General features: G+C 47.6%; 1 long non-coding RNA gene across 1 annotated transcript; it reads left to right on the forward strand.

Moving 5' to 3' along the window:
* Positions 1–13,078: 13,078 nt before the first annotated feature.
* On the forward strand, positions 13,079–19,681 carry LOC116659793. The gene is made up of 3 exons (XR_004315151.1): positions 13,079–13,712; positions 19,099–19,328; positions 19,620–19,681. It is a non-coding gene; the product is annotated as an uncharacterized LOC116659793 (long non-coding RNA).
* Positions 19,682–20,133: the final 452 nt, after the last annotated feature.

A 20,133-nucleotide genomic window follows, 5' to 3' on the forward strand; every position in this document is an offset into this window, starting at 1 on the left:
CTCACTTCCAAGCATCTCGGTACCTACAGTGTAGTTTTACTGCAGTGGTTCTCAACATCGGCTGCTTAGAACCCCCCCCCCGAGGGGCTTGGAGAAATGCTGATGCTTAAGCCCCAGACCTTATTGATTAGATTAGAACCTGTGTGGCTTGGGTAGGCACTGGTATTTTTAAAAAGCCCACCAGGTGACTGGAATGTACAGCCAGGGTTGCCAACCACTGCCCCAGGGCTTGATCGTCTTTAGGCTGAACTCTTTCATGCTTACTTTCTGGTTCCCAGAAAGAGATGCAGTGACTGATGATCTGTAAACCTATAAAGCTTATTTTTGCATAAATCTGCAGTCTCTGCAGTTCAGTTCTTTCTCCCGCATTTTAGTCAGTGGTGGGAAGAACATGAATTGCAGCCGACATTGGGGAAGCTGGGCTTCTCTGTACTATTTTTGCAACTTCATAAGCATCTATAATAATTTCAAAACAAAATGTTAAGCATAATTGAAGCTCAAAGACTTGGGTTCAAATTCTGGATTTGTTACTTGTAAGGTATGGGACTCAGGGAATTGATTTGTCCCCTCTGGCCTTTTCCTTTGCAGCATGAGGATGATTGTATCTATTTACTGCATGACCTAAGGAGATAGTGAAAGTGTAAGATCTAGATGTTAGCTGGGGTCCCGCGGCCCCATGAGCGCTCGATGAGATTGTTCAAACCCTCAGTCTAACGGTCGTGGGGCATCTAATTATTTTCTCAAGAGTCATGGGAATTTCTGAGCAGCTCAAAGCCTTGCAGTCACCTTATGCTGTGAACTCCTGCTGCCACTAAACTAGTCAGTCCAGCCACTGTCTCACCACCCACTTGGGTTGTCCGACCCAAATGTGCAACTCAGCCATCTCCCTTACCTCCCCACAAACAAACCTTTCATGCTGGCATTTTTGAGTAGAGGTGACTTTACTGAAGTTTTGGGAGGAGGAAAGGAATTACACACACTGTGGCCTCAAAAACGACCCAAGATAGTGTCACGTGGTCCAGTTTCTCAGGTTTCTGGCCACCGCCACGTTGATTAGTCCTCACCTCTTCTGCTCTTGTCTTCCCTCCTGACTTTTCTCTTCATCCCTAAGTTTCAGCACATTGTTAACATGGAACATTTAGCTATCTCGTTTGTTTCCTCAGACAACATCTTTCCTCCAAACATCTTATTAAAATATTTCCTGACACATCCAGCCCCTCTAAAGCTCCACAGAGATTCAGTAGGTCAACAAAAAGCCAGCTCCTGACTCTTACCGAGTGTGGCGGTAACAGCAGGATCATGCTTTCAGCTCAAGCTCGCAGTCTACGGCTCCCTCCCACCAGCCACAGGCTCCTCCCACCCACCCACCAGAGTCTCCTCCCACCTCCACTGGCCCCTCCCACCCACAAGGCTCCTCCCACCCACCAAGTCTCCTCCCACCTCCACTGGCCCCTCCCACCACACAGGCTCCTCCCACCTTCCACTAGCCCCTCCCACCCTCCACAGTCTTGCCATCAGCCCTGTGAAAGGCCAGGTGTCAGAAGTGGAAAGGGGTCTAACTCAAACTTTCTCTTCTTTTTCAGGTTCAGATTTGAAGACCACAGTCTGGATGTTGAGGCTTAAAAAATCCAGCCTTTAGGGGAGAATTTTAAAAAAGTGTTTATGGAGGCCTCTTGTATCTTGAATAAAGAATGACATTTTGAGGAATGTAAGCAAGTCAGAAACCTACGAATATTTCCTCTGAAATACACAAGTTTACAAAAATTGGAGTAAAACACACCAGGCAAAGTGCCCGCTACCAAACCCCGCACGTTCAATGGGAATTTGGAGTCGTGTTGCTGTCCATAGGCCTCCTACCAACAAGCCCACCCTGGAGGGCCTGGGCCCCGGAGACCAGGAGGGGCTGGTGCTTTGCAAACAGTCCCCCTATTTGTCCTTCCTCCTGGGCTGATGACAGGAAATTAGGAGTTTTGAAGCAGATAAGTAAAAGACAGAAGGGCTCCAGCTGGTTCCCACTGCCAAGGAATAGCTCCAGAAAGCCTCTGGTCCCTCCCCTCTGTTGCAAATGTTTCTGTGCATCCTGCCAAACCCAGGGTGGCTTTGCAAGGAGGCATCCTTGACAATCCTCTCCTCGTCCAGGCAGAGTTGGTCAGTCTCCTCCTGTGCTGCTCTGGGTGCCCTTAGTACTGCCATCAGAATCGACTGCCCTCTAATTGCACATTGGGTCTCCCACTTACCCCATCCTGCCCTAGCTGGTGAGTCACTTGAGGCAGGAAACACACCATTTCTAACACATGCCACAGCCCTGGTGCAGAGAATGCATCTGTAAATGCTTGTAAAAGTCAGTGGATGAGCGAGGGCTCCCCAAATGGTGTAAAGTTTGACTGTGTTATTTCTTTTAATATCATGTAAAACACAGAATGGCACTACTTTCTGCTCCTAACGCTTTTGTGATCAGTTAGTCAACAAGTTATACTTAAGACAGCTGTATCCTAAGAACTGGGTGAGGAGGAAGCAGTGGCGACTACATTGTTGAAGATATTTATAATCAACAGCAAATAATAATGCTGTGTCACTTTGTTAGAGCCATTCTTTAGTGCTCGGCCATCCTTTAGAGCTCATAAAGTGCTTTGCTTAATTTAAAAATATCCTAGCAAGGATAAAGAACAGCACACTTTATAATTGCTTGTCAGTAATTACCAGGTATCCTGTGAGAGGGAAGGATTAAAATTCAGATCTTTAGGACTTCAGACTCTACTGTCATATACTGTCCTTGCAATAATTCATTTCTGGAGAGGGAAGTGAAATCCTTCCAGCGGGCAGAGATGCGTCCCTTAGCAGCATAAGGCAGGCCTCAGTTCCTAGCTGCCCTGATGTCCTTTCTCCTCTGGGGTCCTCTGAACCTAACCTGTGGCTTATCTAGACCTCATAGCTTCCAGGTCCGAGCCAGCTCAGGGGATGGAGGTGGACCACGGGCAGCTGCTGGGACACTTGTCAAACCCCTGCTTATTCAGTGCCGCTGGATTGAGACGGCCTGGCTTTATCTATACCTCATAGAAAGTCAGTCCATGCACATTTATTGAGCAACTTCTGGGTCCAGGCACGATTCTAGGTGCTGAAGTTTCCGAGGTGAACAGGAAAGCCATGGTTCCTATCCTGATGGTCTAGTGGAGTAGATGGACATTTACCAAATAAAAGATTATAAATGTGCAAATTGCTGTGAGAGAGAAGCCCAGTGCAAATCAAGGGTATGATAGGACTAGTGGTGGATGTTGAGAACAAGGTCACCAGGTGCTTTGTTGTGCAAACTGTAGTCTATGTGAATGGCACCCCCTGGAGTTGGGTGTTAGGTAGCCTGTCTTTAATACAGCAGTCCCTGTGGAGGAGGAATAAATAACCTGTAAACTGAAGAGGATATAAAAGATTGGGCAGGTGAAGAAAGGAGGAAGAGCTTCCCAGAAAAAGGGATTGACATGTGCAAAGGCCCTGAGACAGAAAGAAGCCAAGCATGGCCAAAGGATGGAGGAAGGCTCACAAGACTACAGCAGAGAGTGTGAGGGACAGAGCGGTGGGCGCTGTGTCAGGAGAAGGGGAAGGCTCAAGCAGGGCTTCTCAGGCATTGCAGGGAGTTTGCATGGTATTCTAATTGCAATGAATAACATTTTAAACTGGTTGGATTGATGACATGGTTGGATTTAGGTTATTTTGGCTGCACTGGGGGAAAATTGAGGTGGAGGTGGGCAGATGGGGGGGGATGTAGAGTGCTCAGTGTCAGAGACGATTTGCAAAGTGCCTGGTGCACACTGGGTACACAAAAAACCTTGGCTTCCTTTTTCTTCTCTTGTAACTGTGACAGGCCTCGCAATTTCCAAAGCACTGGCGATTCTTTATCTTCTTTGATCTGCATAATAGCCCTAGGAAGTGAGGTGGGCATTCCCCACCTCACACCTGCACGACTGAGGATTAGAAGGGCAGCGTGACTTCCCTAAGATCCAACAGTCAGTATCCCTTGGAACTGGTTGTCACATCAGATCAAGGAACTTAACTGATTCCCACTCCTACCACATCATGCAGTGCCCATACTAAATCATATAATTACTTACGTTTTCAATGACTAAGAAGTAATTTATAATTTCCAGGAGTCATGATTTGCAAGCGAGAAGATAAGAAAGAAAGAAAGAAAGAAAGGAAAGAAAGAAGAAAGAAAGAAAGAAAGAAAGAAAGAAAGAAAGAAAGAAGAAAGAAAGAAAGAAAGAAGAAAGAAAGAAGAAAGAAGAAGAAGAAAGGAAGGAAGAAAGGAAGAAAGAAAAAAGAAAGGAAGAAAGAAAAAAGAAAGGAAGGAAGGAAGGAAGGAAGGAAGGAAGGAAGGAAGGAAGGAAGGAAGGAAGAAAGAAAGAAAGAAAGAAAGAAAGAAAGAAAGAAAGAAAGAAAGAAAGAAAGAAAGAAAGAAAGAAAAGGATACCAATGAAAAAGTTGACACTTTCCTTAAGAACAGCTTGGGTCATCCAAACTTCAGATTAACTAAGAATGCTATATTTCATCAGAGTCACAGTGGCCCTCTCTTCTTTTCATCTTTATTTACCCCAGCGTGGCCCACTTAAAAGGATCCAGTGTGCTCCGAGTCTCAGAAGATATCTATTTGGTCATTAATCACCAAACAGGGGTTAAGACATAAACAAATCAACATTATTTATACTGAATGAGACAAACATTCCTTTCAAAGACTTTCGTTTCCTCTGGGAACATGGGCGACCTGAGCCCGAGCCACCAAATATGGATTTTCTTTCCCCTTTAAGGAGATGCCACTTCCTTGCCAAACCTCAAACACAACATCCCGAGTGGAAGGAGGTCTTTCGAGCAGAACAGGGGGAAATCTCAGATTCAAAAGCCTCTCGGTCCCCTGCAACCAGGGACTTCATCTGAAACTGTCTGTGGATAGCGTGTAACGTTCTGCAAATCTTCTACTGAAAAGAGATTTTCATCACAATTGCATTATAATGTTTTTCCTCAAGATCTTTCCTTGTCTGGGAGCCAACAGCTGAAACCTTGAACCAATGGTTCCCAGACCTCATTTCCAGAGCGCTTAGTGAAAAGGAGGGTCAGGCTAATGTTGCCTTTGCCCTTGACTCTGGGCAACGCCAGATAAGTTGGGAGTTTGGGATCTGAGGACTGTAATATGCGATTGGCCCTCTTCCCTTTTTTTTGGCCAGAGTTTTGTCAGAATTAATTCACTTGGATTTGTTGTTTTGCTAGGATCTCCATGGAAATGACTAATTCAGAACATTACAAGCATAGTCCACATGAAAGCAATAAAATTTAGATGTGGACCAATATGGCCCTGTGGGAAATGGGGAATGGTAAACACAAGGAGGGGAGTTTTTCAGCAAGCTGGGGGGTGGAGGGGTGGAAGGTGCCAGAACTCAAAGTGGCTGTGGCCCCAAGGCATGGTCAGTGAAAGGCTGGGCTTGGGCACTTAGGAGAGACTGCTCGGGAGGACACCAGGCTTTGCTGTCACCACTGAGAACCCCGCCCCCTTCCACAGGCGCCCCTGGCCAGACATGTAAGGACCAGGTGGCTGTATCTGCTGGGTTAGAGCTCAGGTCCGGACGGAAGCCCAGCAGGGGAGACCTGGCTGTGGCTGCCACCCAGAACAGCAGCAGAGGTGGCACCTGGGGCAGCCGCAGGGCCTGTTGCGGGTGTCCTGGGTCTCCGTCCACACCATCCCCACCTCCTCCTGCATAGTTTTCCCTCTTTTGGTGGCACTTGGCGATGCCATTAGCAGTTACCACACCTGCAGAGGATTATATGTGTGTGCCTTTAAAAAAATATCCTTTAGGGTTCCTTGATTGCAAGTGACAGAAAGTGACCGATTAGCCCAGGGAAGAGGATTTATTGGGAGGCAGATCACACTCTCATAAAATAAACAGGACTGTTGGAGCACCGGGCTAGGAGAGAGACAGGAGGCCAGGCACCCTGGGGGACTGGGAAAGGGAAGCTGGGGAGTCGTGTTTTATCAGGACTGTGCACTCGGGATGCCAGCACGGGGGTAGAGGGGCCCACCTTATCATGGCTCCGTGGGACACCCACTCAAGACTCAGAAATTGGGGAAGCATCCGTTCCTGAGCTTAGTCCTATCTGGCCCCTGTGATGTTGGGCACCGAAGGAGGCTCGGGGGAGAAGAATATCTGATTTCCTCCTCGGAGGGGAGGCGCGTGGATTTACCCACCAAGACCAAAACCAGGAGGAAATCAGGGCTCTGTTAGGGCTGGTGCCTGGATGCGCAGCGGCGGCAGAGAGTAGGGGAGAACAGGTTCACTACACTTCTCAGTCTCTCCAAAGGGACCTTGAGCCATTCCGCGCAGAGGATCAGGTGTTGTTTTTCTTCTCTCTGTGTCCCCCGGGGCAGTCCTCTGTTTAACACCAACATCCCCAGGCAGGGGACAGACCTCTGGTGGACTACCCAGGCGGGCTCGCTGCTGCAGCTTCAATGCTGGGAAGGGAGGGGCCCTCAGGGAGGAGGAGTGAGGTGCCCAGGGCTCCCTTTCCCCCTCCGGAGTAACTGTGGGCTGTGACCCCTCCTCTATCCTGCTGCTTCGGAAATGGGGAAACTGGCCGCAGAGGCCTCAAGGAACCTGGGAGGATTGTCTCCCAAAGCCCTGGCGATTGCCCATCCCAGCTCTTCAGGTGAATCTCCAGGAGCAAGCAGAAGGCTGGGAAGGGCAGGACTGAGCGCAGCTGAGAACCAGGGAAGAGAAAGTGCTGTGTGCCGCCCCATGGTCCCCTTCTGCCCCAATGACAATGACCACTGCCTTTGTCCCTTCCCATCTTCCCCTCCCCTGAGCTAACACCCCAGACAGCATATACTTATTTCTGAAGCAATTAGGGGGAAAAAACCTACAATCAGCACCTCCTAACGATTGGTGGTTGAGTTACAGTTTTAACCAGGCTGAGACTTACTAGAAAATTGTTGGCTCTCTAGGAAGCAGTAAATTGGAGATGAGGTGGAGGTAAGGGATCACTGTTTAAGTAACAAACTGCCGAAAATATTTGACTCTTTAAATTATGTTTATGTATATTTTGTTTGAAAAAGTAAGTGCTACTCTACTATAAAAGAGATAAACAAGGACCTATACTGTATGGCACAGGGAACTACATCTAATATCTTGTAATAACCTACAATGGAAAAGGATCTGAAAAAGAATAATTGCATAGATGTATAACTGATTCACTTTACTGAACACCTGAAACTAACACAACATTGTAAATCAACTATACGTCATTAACAAGATAAAAAATGGATGTTAAAAAGCAAAGCAAAGCAAAGCAGTGGCTCTAATGATGGGAAAGCCACATCATCTCCCCAGAGCCATCATCTCCATCTTCACTAAAATGGCAAGTGGAGGGGGTGAGCTGGAAGTGTGTCCACACCCCCCAGTCCGCCACACTGGATGAGTGGTCCCACTGCTCGGCGAGGATGCAGAGAAGCCCCATTTACGTGGGCTGCACTCAGGATGGAAAGGCACAGCTCATCTCCTAGGTGATTGTCATGCAACATCAAGGTAACCTGCTTCCGGTGCCTGTTCTCCCCTGTAAAGGGCTCTGGTAGATGATCCCAGAGATGCTGCAGAGCAGAGAGAAGTGGGGAATTTTAATATACATGTAGGGACATTTAGGGCCATGTCAGCATCTTCAAACTGGGCTGGCACAGATTTACAGCTCACAAGATGATGCCTTTGGCTCATGTTCTGCTTAAAAACAATATGAAAATCCATTAGGAATCCAAAATATACTTCGCAGAAAAAGAGGGACGCCTGGTACAAGTCAGGTGTTGGGTGGATCTGAAGGAAGAACAATTACTACGGATATTCATCTTGGAGAGTAGAGTATTAGCATATTAAAGACTCCTCGCAGAGCTGACGTAGAGAAAAAGGTTTAACTATTTATAACCTAGCACTCCCCAAGCCTATTTGAACATGAAATATTTTCTTTTCATGGAATACACATTAATTGCTGGCAACTCTGCAAAATCTATTTCCACATATACTTTTGCATAGGATGGGAACTGACCGTAGGGTTGAGACAATTGGGCAGCTTGCAAAGAAATGACTCTGTTAATAAGGTCATTGAATATTCTTTAGGTGCTCACCATGGACCAGGTACTGTACTGGGTCTAAAAATTCGTAAAAATACATTTCTTTCCTTAAGGAGCTTATAGTCTTGTAGTGAAAACAAACAAACAAACAAAAAACACATGAAGAATGATATAAATTTGCCTTAAGTATTGCTATGGACTGAAGTGTGTGCCCCTCCTCCCCTACTAGGGACTAAATGTTTGTGTCCCCCAAAATTCATCTGTTGAAACCCTGTCACCCAATGTGATGGTACTGGGGGTGGGGGTCTTAGGAGGTGATTAGGATCAGACAAGGTCACGGGGGAGGAGCCGCATGACTAGGGCCTTTATAAGGGTCCCGAGACCTCGCTTCTCTCTGCACTGTGAGGATGCAGTGAGAAGCCGGCAGGCTACCACCTGGAAGAGGGCTCTCCCCAGCACTCAGCCACGCTGGCACCCTGACCTCAGGCTCCCAGCCTCCAGACCTGTGGGAAAAATGAATGTCTGCTGTTTAGTAGCTACCCAGTGCTTGAACCAAGACACTCCCAAAACTCATGTTGAAGCCCTAACCCCCAGCGTAACTGTATTGGAGACAGTGCCTGTGAGGAGGACATTAAAGTTAAATGGGGGTGGAGCCTTAATCGGTTAGGACTATGGCCTTAGAAGAAGAGGAAACAGGAAGAGAGGCATCTCCCCCTCGGTACACACTGAGGAGAGGCACGGTGAAGACACAGGAAGAAGGCGGCCAGGAAGAGAGGTCCCACCAGAACCCAACTCTGCTGGCACCTTGAGCTCAGACTGCTCTTCTGCAGAACCACAAGAAAATAAATTTCTATTGTTTAAGCCACACAGTCAATGGCATTTTGGTATAGCACCCCAAGCTGGCCAATACAACCATGGTATGTGTTTGAGCAGGAGCAGGGAATGTGAAGTCAAAAAGTGGACAGCCATGAGCAAGCCGAAAGAGAAAAAAAAAATACCGTATGATATCATTTATACGTGGAATCTTAAAAAAAAAAAAGGACACGAACTAATTTACAAAACAGAAATAGACTCAACAGACATAGAAAACAAACTTATGGTTGGCGTTAGGGAGGGGATGGGGAGGGATGAATTGGGAGTTTGGGATTTGCAGATACTAACTACTACATATAAAATAGATAAACAGCAAGGGCTTACTGTATAGCAACAGGGAACGATATTCAATACCTTGTAATAGCCTATAATGAAAAAGAATATGAAAAGGAGTATACACACACACACACACACACACACACACACAACTGAATCACTATGCTGTACACTGGGAATTAACACAACATTGTAAACCTACTATCCTTCAATTAAAAAAAAAAGGGGGACAGCCAGGGAGGTATCAGAAAGGACAGCCAGGGTGGACTGGGCTGGTTCCTTGCAATACACTGCCCTTGCCTTGGACCCTCTGTGGACTTTTGAAAGCCAAGTCATGTCTCTGGGCTTCAGCTTCTTCGTCTGATGGGTCTAGATAGCTCTAATGTTTTGTAATTATCCGGCCCTTGTATTTGTTTCCTAGGGATGCTGTAGTCAATGACCACACACTTAGTGGCTTAAAACAATGGAAATTTACTGTCTCACAGCTCTGGAAATCAAGGCATCAACAAGGATGTGCTGTCTCTGAGGCTGTGGGTAGAACCCCTCCCGGCCTTTCCTAGCATCTGCTGGCTGCTGGCAGTCCTTGGAGTTCCTTGCCCTGTAGCTGCATCATTGCAATCCTGCCTCCCTCTTCACATGGCCTTCTTCTTTGTATGTATATCTGTGCCTTCAATTTCCCCTGTCTTTATAAGTCATTGAATTTAGGGCTCACCTTAAGCCTAGTGCCCTTAACTTGATCACATCTGCAAAGACCCTATCCCATTCACATCACTTGGCAGAAGTTCAATATGCCTTTTGGGGGGATACATTCAACCCACTACAGCCGTCCATAGGTAGACAAGATCAACTTGCCCAAGGCTTGTTGAATCACTTTTAGATTATGTCGCAAAGCAAAAATGATTTTCAAGATTGGCTACATTTGTGAACAATCACAAGCTGGAAAGCTTGGCGTCAGCTCCTTCCTGGTATCCCTGCTGTTGGTCTCACACTCTTGCCCAGTCTCTACTGTGCTCTGAGAACGACTGTAATAAAACACGAATCTAATCACGCCATCTCCCTGTCCAAAATTCTCTGGGGCTCCACCTTGCCTAAAGTACAAACACAACTGCGTGGTAGACCATGGCAGACCTCAGGATTTGGTCCCTGCCCAGCCCAGTGTGGGTTTGTGTCCTTGCTCCTCCAACTCATTAGAGTACTGGGGTGTCAGCAGGGATGCCAGAAGGCGAAGTCAGGTGGAGAGGGGACATTGGTCACCCCTGAAACTCTGCACCTGGGGGGCTGCAGAGGAGAGATGGGTTGGGGGTGGTCTGTGGGTCAGTGGAACCTGCCCCAGAAAAGAGCAAGAGGAATGCAGTGGGGCTTCTGCCAGAAGACTCTTGAAAGTGATCCACTGATGCCCAAGGGGTTGTGTGGGATGAGAGGCTGTCAGCAGGGATGGTACAGCTCTCCATCCTTGCCAAATCTACAGTGAGTTGGATTGGAGCACCAACCACCAAAACACCTCACCACAGGCTCTCAGCTAAGAGGTGCCCCCCTCCTCCTCCCTCCCCAATGCCAGATGAGTACCTGGAAGACTTATCAGGGGAGGGCGGTGAGAAAGCAGATTCTGACCCACCCCTGCCCATGGCCCCAAACCATAGGAGCTACACATCCAGTAAGCACTGGAGGGCCAGCAAGAGAAGAATTTTGAAACCAACATCCGCTGGCACTTTTAAAACAGCATCCAGTCGTCCTAGAAGAAACAATGGAATGGCTAAAACCAGCCGATGCCTGTAGACGCCTGCAGTTACTGAAGAAAGTTACCAATGTGATGCTTATACCTAGCAAGTGAAGACTCTTTGGATGAGGAAACCAAAGCAAAAAGATGTCAAGCAGCTTCGCATTCACATTCAGTCCCGAGGAAAATTAAATTGTGCATGACTCTTGGCATATTACTACGTGCTCTGTACAGCTTAGCCTTTATTATGTCAAAGAGAGAGAAAAATGTGGCACGGAACAGCAGATGCTCCACTGAACCCGGTAATGCCTCCGTTATAGCAGCTGCCGTCAGCATTGCAATGCTTGCTTTGTGTGCCTGCCTGCCTGCCTGACCGTGTGCACTGCGCCTGGCACGCAAATGATGAATGAGTGAGTGAATAATGAATAAACGGAGTTAATAAGTTGAAGAGTATTCCTTTTCCAAATTTTGGGAGTTAAAGAGGAGACAGTGCTGGGTAGGCTCAGCTGAAGTTGTTGGAACGCTGAGTAAAGATGTTGAGAATCTTAGGATTTGGAATATTTTCTTTGAGATGTGGGTAGTAATAAAGTTGGGTTCGGAAGAGAATGGGTGAGAATGGGCTTTAACCCAAGCTTGACCAGTGATATAAGGTGTGGGCAGAGGGCTGTCTCTGATTTCTAGGGAGTCCTGAGAAGCCTGGATTCCATGGTGACCAGTGACAACTGGAATGCAAAGCTTCTCAGTAGGTTCATTATGTCAAGCAATGGTTGTGCGTTAGATCGAGTATTTAAGAGATCACTGTTACATGGCAAAAAAATATTCCGTGTAAGCCAGAATAATAAAATAATATTATCTGCTGCAATAATAAAGCCCAGCGGGAACCCAGGTTAGTAAGGTAAAATCTTGACTAAAATGCAGTGCTGGTCCCATTTACAGAAATGCAGCAAAGCATTGCCTGTACTTAGAGTCTTAGAGAGACAATCTTCCAACCCCAGAACCAGGAGTTATTCCCAAGCAGTTATTCTGGAAGAGAAGCACAGTTCTTCTGCTGGCACCTGAGGTTTCCCAGGCATCATGAAACGAAGGGCGAGGACTGTGAGTACTCTCACAGCTGCTCCACAAAGATGTGTGGATTCAAAAGGACCTGGATCTGGAGCCCCAGGAAGAAAATAGCTGACTTTACAGGGGGAGCTCACTGGCTTGTCCTCCTGAATGCCTGAATAAATGGCAGGTCAAGATCGCGACCATGTAGGTTAAGAGGGAGGAGCTCACAGGGCAGGCGATGTGGCTGCCGGCCTCAAGACTTGGTTTCGGAAGATTTTAACCATCATCACCTGATCCAGTGATCTCCTCTCTGCCCCTTTGATTTTAAAAAGAACCAAACGCATTTATGTAGTGCCTCCTGGACACCAGGCTCTGTGATAGGCATTGGATTTGCTTTCTAGTCTGAGAGGCAGATATGTAAACAAAAACAGAGATGAAGGATGCGCAAAGAACCGTGGGGATTTTCCTCTTCAACCTCCAGGCAGGCGATCCTGGGCCACTCAGGACACTGACAGCCTCAGGGCAGCAGTGGCTAAGTCCCTCCATTGCACCTGGACATCGTGCTCCCTTGGCCATATTACTATGCATGGCCCCGGGTGAAACAACCACACGATAACCAAAATCCTGTTTTCAAGTATCTTATTCAGACCACTACCTTGTTTATTCCCCGAACAACCCTTGACTCCACGGAGCCTGCCAGCCGCTGGACCCAATCAACGTTTCAGTTAACACCAATCTCATTGTGCCCTCAGTTCCTTCCTTATCTAGCTTAGAGTCTGTGGGGACATTCTGTCCTCTTGCCTCCCTCTCCCTCCCTCTGTGGTACTTTTGTGGCAAAACTTCAACCTTGATTGAGTCTAACCCTCCCCCTCCTCTGCGCCTGCACCATACAGCTCAACTCCCTGGACAGGACTCAAGGTTAATCCAAGGCTATTGGTCTGAGCCCTGGAAGGATGGAGTTGCCATTTATGGAGATGAAAGAGAGAGACTTCGGAAAGAATAGGTTTTGGGGGTGGGAGTAGGAGTTTGGTTCTGGATATGTGAAGTTCGAGATGGCTATTGATAGTTTGGATTTATGTGTCTGTAGTTAAGGGAAGAGAGGTTCAGGCGATATAAATTTGGAAGTCAGCAGCAAATGGGTAGTATTTAAAGCACTGAGACAGATTGAAATCATCTACAGAGCGATTACACTTAAGAAAAGAGAAAAGGTTTTACAACTGAATCCAGGGACTAACAGGATTCAGGGAGGCGAGAAGGAACCAGCAAAGGAGATTAAGAATGAGGCGCTCATGAGGGCAGGAAGCCTGGGGAGGGGTGTTCTGGAAGGAAAGAAAGTGTTTGAAAGAGGAGTACGTGATCTACTGGGTAAAAAGCACTGAAAGGGTCAGACAAGGTGAGGACACAGCGGGGACTGGTCTAGGACTCAGGCATCATCAGGACACTGTTTCGGGGGAGTGTGGGAGTGATATTATGACTGGAGTGGGTTCAGGAATGAATAAGGGAGGAACTGGAGACCCCAAGGAGAGACAACACATCTGAAGACTTTTACTGTAAAACAGAGAGCAGAGAAATGGCACATTAGAGAGGGATGTGAAGTAAAGGGAATTTTTTTAATGAGAGAAATGGTATTTGTGTGCTCATGGGAAAGTTTCAGTAAAGAGTGAAGAATGAATGAAGCAGGAGAGAGAAAGACGGCTGCTGGAGCAAGAGGTTTGGAGCCAGGGGGTGGGACTCAAGGGCAGGGCTCTGCGGCGGGGCTCAGGAGGGGAGTTGGGAGCTTGCATCCACAGGGCCAGGGGGGTGGGACCCTGAAGGTCTGAGCACCCACGTGGTGGCGAGAGGAGAATGCAACTTCTTTTTGAGTTGTTTCGATTTTCTCAGTGCGTTAAGAAGCTGTGAATGAGGATAGGGAAGAGTCATTTGAGGAAAAAAGAGTGTGAAAAATTCATCTGTGAGATGAATGGTGTGAGTGTCCAGGGAAATGATCCTTGACTGGTCCTGGGAAGCTTTCAACAAAATATCAATGCCTGAGCAGGAAGGAGGGAGGGGCGTTGGAGGAAGCGATGCCGGGCTTGAAGGACCCCAACCATAAATCCGGGTCTGCTTATACCCGGAGGGGTGTGGGAGGGACAGGTGGCAGCAAGTGAGAGGCCCTCAGAGGAAGCGGTGCCCTGGGGACAGGGGCATTCAGTGAGAGCAAGAGAGGGTGAGTTTGCTGTCCACGCAAGGATGCAGCAGCCACCTCGCCACCTGCCACGTTACCTGCTTGAGGCCCCCCCACAGGGGAGGTTCCTGAGATGTCACTGCTTGTTAGCCCTTCATCTCACCCCACTAGAGCCACAGCCTCCTATGCACAGGGATGAAGGCCAGTCCACTGCTTTATTCCTAGAGTCCTGGACGCTGCCTAGTGTTTTGTACAGGCTGTATCTGTCAATATTTACCATATTGAATATTAAAGCAGAAATTAAAAAAAAACTTATTTAAAAATATTTATTAACCCATTACATGCTAACATAAATAAGCTATTTTTATGAAAAATGAGTGCATTTTCCCAAAGCAAAATAGTTAATGAGCAGAAAGGTCTTGCTGTATTAAATCTATGTCTGACTTAATGAACGAGCAAGGGATTCTCACACCTGCTTGTGCTTTCCATCTGCTGTGTTTTTTCCTGTTGTGTAACCTCTGGAAACCTCCACAGACATTTGTGAGAGGATGAAGGTGAAAGGGATAAAGAATGTTTTAGCAGGATTATGAAAAATAGTTTTGACCTACTCACATGCTCCTGGAAGTTCGTCGGGACTCTCTGGAATGGGCAGTCAGATGTTTGCTGACTGGCTGCCTGACGGACTGACTGAATGAACAGATGAACGAATGACTCTCTCACTGTGGCGTGCACGGTGTTCTAACTGGGCTTCCTGCTGCCACTTAGGTCTCCCGGCCTCAGTCCACCTTCCTGGCCTGTGCAGAGTGATCTTTCCATTGCACTCTCTGTGCCTTCAGGGTCAAGTGCAATTTGATAGCATGACCTCCAAGGTCTCCAGATCCTGCCCCTGCCCTCCTCTCAGGCTTCTTCTTTTTGTTCTCCCCACCCAGCCCAGCGCTCGCCTCCATCCATCCATCCCTGTTTTACTCACGTTGTCCCCGCAGCGTAGAATATCTGTGTCCTTCTCCCTCACGCCCCACAACACAGTGTCTGGCAAGCTGGTATCGCTCCTTCAAAATCCTATTACAGGTCACCTCTCTGAAGCCTTGCCCAGCTGACTGTCACCTGACCTACAGGTGGACGAAGAGGCACTCAGTCCAGACCCCGTTCACGGAGGCAAAGACCTTCACGTTCATGGCTGACGACTGAAGTGGGTGGGAACACCGCATAGGCTTTACACCTTTAATCTTCAGCAACCTTGTGAGTCAGAAGCTGCTCTCTGGCTGCTGCTGGCCGCGCTGGGATGGCACCCAGGCCCCTTTAGATCATGGCTTTGGAGTCAGGCAGCTCTGAGTCAAATCCTGAGAAGCGTGGTCTGAAATGCCCCAGTTGTACAACGTTAGGCAAGTGACTTAATATTGTTAAGCCTCGGTACCCTTATCTATAAACTGCGATGCTAATTGGACCTACGGGTTTTATACATTTCAAAAGCGGTGACACACGCCAGTGGTTTGGTACCGGCAGTGACTGACACGTAAATGTGCTCAGTCACTGTGAGCTCGCGTTACGTATTGCCGTGCATCCGTGAGTTCTTGTCTCACACGCTCTAAGCGGAGGCAGATGTTTCTGTCTGATAGAGATTTTCTCTACTTGACTTTGAAGTCCTACAATCAGGAATGACATCCTGCATTATGCACAGCATCCACTACAGTGCCAGGCACCTAGTAGGTGCTCAGTAAACATCCCATGAACCAAAGAATGAGCAGCCCCGCTGCTAGCCTGAGGCAGAGGACACGTGCTCCCTGTATCTTGGACTCCATCTCAGTTAATGTTTAACCTCCATGTCGTCTGCCAAGCTGCCCATTAGAGTCAACATCTTGGGAAGGGACTTCATGGTGCCTTCCTTTATCAGGGTGACCAGAGGAATTCCCCCACATTATTTTCTTAGAAGGGACCTGCCAGCAAGTATAATTTGAGGAAAAAGTTCTGGTGAAGGCAGGCACTGAAACTTCTTTTGAGAAGTGCCCTTTGAAAGCACATACATTTTCACACAAGAGCAAACTCTAGGCACCCTGTGGGTGCAGAGCCTTCTGGACTGCGGCAGCTGTGTGTGTGAGTCCCCACGTCGCCCTCTGGTGGGCTCCGGGAGGAGGCAGGCTGGCCTGGGGCCTCAGCTCTCGGTGGGCTGAACCTCTGAGACTTTCTCCCCGCGGGACTGGCTGCGTGGGGGCCGGACTTGGAGGAAGGAGCAATGGGTTCTAGTCCCTCCACACACTCACGGCCTGGCTGTGCACACACCATTGTTTGTTATTGATGTTATTATTGTCCTTGTTGTGGGGGTGTCATTAAAATCCATCCTCTGTGATCCAGCAATCTCACTCCTGGGCATATATCCAGAGGAAACTCTAATTCGAAAAGATACATGCACCCCAATGTTCATAGCTGCACTATTTACAATAGCTAAGACATGGAAGCCACTTCAATGTCCATCGACAGATGACTGGATAAAGAAGTTGTGGTGTATTTATACAATGGAATACTACTCAGCCATAAAAAGAACAAAATAATGCCATTTGCAGCAACATGGGTGGATCTGGAGATCGTCATACTAAGTGAAGTAAGCCAGAAAGAGAAATAAAAATATATCACTTACACGTGGAATCTGAAAAAAAAAAAAAAAAGGACAAGAATGAACTTATTTACAAAACAGAGACAGACTCACAGACATAGAAAACAAACATAGTTACCAGTGGGGGAAGGGGGTGAGAAGGGATAAATTGGGAGTTTGGGATTTGTAGATACTAACAACTATATACAAAATAGATAAACAACAAGTTTATATTATATAGCACAGGGAACTGTATTCAGTAGCTTGTAATGGCCTATAATAAAAAAGAATATGAACTGAATCACTATGCTGTACACTGGAAATTAACACAACATAGCAAAATGACTATTATTCAATTTAAGGGGAAAAGAAGTCCATCCTCCATTAAGAAAAAACAGCCTCTAGTCCAGGACTGTGCTTCTCAGGCCTGAAGGCAATGAATTGTTGTGGTCCAGGGCACCAGTCTGGGGATCAGACTAAACTAAACACAAACCCCAACCCTGCTTCCTTCTAGCTGTGTGAGACTCCGCGTCCTCTCCCTGAGGCGCGGCTTCCATCGGCAGAACGTGGCTTTACCATAGCCTCTCGGAGGGCAGCCGTGAGGCTCCAGCGGTTTAGGGAAAGGAAAGCTCTAGGACGGTCCTCGGCGCAGATGTTCCATAAGTCTAGCTGTGGTTAGGACAGAAGACCACAGGGTGAACAAACCAGGTACATTCATTATCTCCTGAAAAATCACTTTTACTCAGAGATGTGGGGAGAAGTTTTGAATTTCGATTATCTTAAAAGAGCAAGCCCACCGTGTGAATGTTTTACACATTTAAAGATAAAACAGAGCCTTTGGAGAACATGAAGCTATGCTTGCAGCTCTTTTTTGCCCAGTCTGAACTTGACTCCAGAGCTCCCAGGCCTGGGACCGGAAGCTCACCCTCCTCTGGGGGCTGGGGGGTGGGTCACTTCAGGTCTGCAGATCAGGCCGCGCCCTGCGTGGCTCTAATGGGTACAGAGTCCTGGGCCCTTGACCTCACTCAGAGGTGCTGTGCCCCAGGAAGGCTGTCCCCTTAGGACATGGGAGGGGGTGGGCTTGCCCTCTTTTTTTAAAGACTCCCAAACTGTCCCAGATGAGGCAGGAGTTACTCTGCTGCCTGAGGTCAGACCAGAGCTGACCCAGCCGGGCAGGGGAGGGGCAGCGTTCTTCACTTCCCTGAAGTCCTTCAGTACCTTGAAATGTTCGTGTCCCCAGAATCCACGCTTTTATTTCCTCTGCCTTTGAGCTCACTTCGGGGCGGTGCTCTGGCTTCTGGAAAGGTGGGCAGGACTGTTAAGAAATGTGACAATGACCTCACCCGCCCCTTGGCTTTCTGCTGGCGCTGATGGCAAGGCCTGAACCTGTAGTTTTCAGTGGCTTCTTCAGGGTAATTAGATACAAAAAGACAGGTGAAATACACGGGTGCAGGCTGGATAGCCGCTCCATCACACATATCTGCAGGTGGCGCTGGTAGCTCATGGCTTTATCTGTGACAACGCGAGGCCTCTAGTCCCCAGGTCATCTTAGGTCTATTTAAGGTCAATTGCGACAAGCCCAGAACAAAGGATTAATATAAAGCCGACAAATCGCATTAGGAAATGTATTTATTATGTCAGATTTCTTGAGTGGTAGCGTTTTCTCTGTTCAGGCTGAATGATGGCATTCAACGTGCATCCTTACTCATCTTGACAGCTAACAAGATAAACATGTCAGCATGCGATTTGCCAAGTAACGTTCCCATGAATTTCACTTAGAAGTCGCCGATGGAGCACGTTTTGGGAAAGGGATGAGTGTCGCCTTCAAGGTAGCGGCTGTAAAACAAATTTGTTTCTGCCTGCTCTGCCCAGGTGTTTGCTTCTGATGAGTTCAGCCAGGCCGGTGCCCGACTGGCAAGCTCAGGATGGAGCGCTGTGGTATTAGAGGGCCACTGGCAGAGAGCTGAGGGCCTGTGGGCACAGGCAAAGCGCACAGCTGACGTGCAGCTTGGGCACTTGGTTTAATTTCCACAAATCACAAATGTGGGGCATTTCCACAGCCACAGATAATGCAGGAGCTGCGGCACAGGGACGCCCGGTACCCAGACTGCCTACAGAGCACCAGATCGGGCTCCAGGGAGGATCTCATGATCTCAGAAGGATGGCAGGGGCCTGGCGACACAGCAGAGGAGAGTCCCAAAGTAAAGGGCTCCCTGTGATCCCTTGCCTTGCCCATCAGGCATTGGCTTGTCAGGGACCACCATCAACCTCTCCATTTCCCGGGGGGCCACACTAGCAAGACAGGGAACTTCTGGGCTAATTGGGTTCTTCTCTCTTGCCTCCAGTTTCTGTTGATGGGTGCCCATGGACACAGGATGCTTCCCAGTTCAAGGCACAGCAGACCTGAGTTTGCAGAACATGATTTCACAAGGAGGCCATGCCAGTGCCCGCCTCACCCTGCTGTCTCCTCTCCTCAGATGGGGTTCCCACCCTCGTGTCTGGTCTCCCTGTTAGAGTGCAAACTCTCGGAAGGGAGGGCCATGGTTTCCTTTAAGTAGCACTCCACAATATCCAGGTAGGTTCCCAATACATTCGTGGAGGTTGGCCAAGGTCTGGAGTGACTTCTCACGTTGCCCACCTAGAAGGCAGCCCAGGAGACCAGGCAGTCTTCCACCCCCTCAGTGAGGAGGTTCCCCCAAAGTGTTCTGCTTTTTGCCAACCAGATTATACAAACCCTAAGAAATAGGTTAACTAGATAGTCAACAACTTAAGTATTTACTAATTTAAGGATACACATATATTTAAAATTACATAACACATAAAGTATTTTATTTTCATTTCATTAAAATATTTTCTTTTACTGCAGATGTCTTTGGCACCCAGGTCTTTCTCTTCCCAGAGCACAGCCGTTGTCTTTGCTTCCCTCTGAACCGCCAAGCTGTAGCCCTTCTGAATCCACTGTAAGACAGACAGGACACTATCCACTGCTTCTATGGTGGTATTTCAAGGGGACCATTTGTTTTTTTATTTTTATGGACGTATAGTCAGTTTACAATGTGTCAGTTTCTGGTGTACGGCACAATGCTTCAGTCATAAATAAACATATATATATTCGTTTTCATATTCTTTCTCACCATAAGTTACTACAAGATACTGAGCATAGTTCCCTGTGCTGTATAGTATAAACTTGCTGTTTATCTGTTTTATATATAGCAGTTAGTATCTGCAAATCCACTTGTTTTGTATCCTGAGGGCTCTTTGGCACGCAGTTTCACAATATCTAACACCACTGGAGGGCCACCACCCCAGGAATAATCTCTAAATCTGTGTTGTATTCCTGTGCCTTCTTTATTTTTAGCCAGATTTATGTGGTCACCTCT

The sequence above is a fragment of the Camelus ferus genome, chromosome 25 (genome assembly GCF_009834535.1).
Source record: "Camelus ferus isolate YT-003-E chromosome 25, BCGSAC_Cfer_1.0, whole genome shotgun sequence".
Taxonomy (NCBI): domain Eukaryota; kingdom Metazoa; phylum Chordata; class Mammalia; order Artiodactyla; family Camelidae; genus Camelus; species Camelus ferus.